Here is a 2,230-nt window from a genome sequence, read left to right as displayed (position 1 = left end):
GATGCGCATGCATCTTGAAGCCATTGACGTCGACCTATGGTATGTCGTCATGAACGGCGTTCCCAAGGCTGGAGAAGGTGTCACTGCTGCTGATGTCAAGAAGTTCGTTCAACTGGACTCTACTGCCAAGAATATCATCTGTGGTCATCTGACCAAAGGACAGTATGGCCGTGTGAGTGCTTTGGAAACATCTAAGCTAGTCTGGGACTGGCTCTCCAAGGTCAACGAAGGCGTCTCAACCCAGAGAGATCAGAGAATCAGTGTCCTTCGCAACCTCTTCAACCGCTTCAAGCGAAATGACAATGAGAATGTTCAGCTCACGTTTGATCGACTCACTGACATCACAAATGAGCTTCAAGACCTCGGCGCTACTGAGATCACCAAGCATGAAGTCGTCAAGACACTACTGAGATTACTTGACAGTTCGTTTGACACCCTAGCCCTGATGATTCAAGAACGCCCTGATTTCAAGACACTCGATCCATCTGGCATACTTGAGAGGCTCAACACACATGAGTTTTAGCTTTCTGAGAAAAGAGATATCTACGGTCCAAACTATGGGCGAACTCCTGCCTTGAAGGCAAAAGTTGTCTCCTCATCTGAAGAAGAATCTGACAGCAGTTCTGATGACCCTGAAGACATTGGAAAGGAACTTGCTATGCTTGTGAAGAGGTTCCAAAAATTCACCAAGAAGAAAGGCTTCAGGAAGTCTTCATGATCAAGCTCAAGGAATGATGAAGCTTCTGCTCATGACTACAAGAAGAAAACATGCCACAAGTGCAAGAAAACTAGCCACTTCATCTCTGAGTGTCCGCAGTGGGACAATGAGAACAAAAAGAAAAATAAGAGCAAGGAATATGACTCTGACGACAAGAAGAAGAAATACTCAAAGTCTTCTTCCAAGTCTTCCTCAAAGTCTTCGTCACACAAGAAGAGCTCATCTGGCAAGGCACGTGCGTTTGTTGGCAAGGAAATGGATTCAGAGGAGGAGTCCGCTTCTGAGGAGGCGGAGGTGGAGTCTGAGGAGGAGTCTGATTCTGGCGTTGCAAGTCTGGCTACAACATACGTTGCCAAGTCCATCTTCAACACTGAAGACAATGACTTCATCACCGACACCAATGCAAATGACAAGGACTACTCCGCTTCTACCTACTGCTTTATTTTTGCCATGATTAATGTGTGCATGATATGCCCTGATGCTTTACATATGTTTTGTTAAGGGTTTTGTCATCTTTCCAGAGGTGCAACCCATGTATTTTTGTGATGTGTGTGGTGGCTAGTGCAAGCTTGCAAAGTGTTGCACTTGGTAATTCTGTTTTCAGGGACTTAGTAATTTCAAAGTCCTGGGATCGTTTATCTCATGATGCCATATGTTCATGTTGTTTCCTAGTGATCCGTGCCTCTTTTGAGGATGATCAGTAAAGGAGTTTTGTTAATATTGTGGTGCTCTATCCATCCATGCCTTTGTTTGAAATTATGGAGAACCCTAGCTTGAGTCAATCGAGCTCTACTTTTGCTACTTTGTGAATCTGGGCAGATTGTCAACTTGTTTGCAATTTTGCCGATGATGTTGTAGTTGATCCGTGCATGCTATGCCATTGTTCTTGCCATGTATAGCTTGCATTTTCTGCCTTCTTAATGGATGTATGCTTGTCTTGCCATGACTTGCTCCATAGTGAGTGCATCGAGCTCGTAAACATGCCTACTTGAGTTATGTTTCAGCATGTGTCAGTTTTCACCAAGTCTGAAAACTGATTATGTTTTTGCGATGTTCACGTGCTTGTTAGTATATTTTCTGATCCCTTTTGGCTCAAGGTCACTAAGGGACTTTTGTTAAGCTATTTGAGTAGCTCCATGCCATGTTTTACTTTGCCATGTTCAGGTCCTGTAGCATGTAGTTTTGTTGCTCCGAAGAGTGCTACCTGATCTGAAATTCCAGACAAGTGTTAATTTCACTAAGTCTGAGATCTGTTTCATATGCATTTTTGCCATGCTTGTTTGAACCTGTTAATGGATGAATTGGCCGTAGCTCAGTGCTAGACTTTTGTTAAGAATCTTGAATGCATCCCTGCCATGTATTTTTTGTCATGTTTGAGTGTTGTAGCTTGTTCATCTCATTGCATTTAGATGGCTACTTGCTGTAAATCGCAGACCGGTGTCATATTTGAATCGCTTGCCATTTCCAAACCGTAACTCCGATTCCGGCGTTCTTTATATCGTTTTCAAGCGA

Source organism: Triticum urartu, chromosome 7 (assembly GCF_003073215.2).
Source record: "Triticum urartu cultivar G1812 chromosome 7, Tu2.1, whole genome shotgun sequence".
NCBI classification, from domain to species: Eukaryota; Viridiplantae; Streptophyta; class Magnoliopsida; order Poales; family Poaceae; genus Triticum; species Triticum urartu.
The sequence above is the reverse complement of the archived record's forward strand: the minus strand, read 5'-3'. Positions refer to the sequence as shown.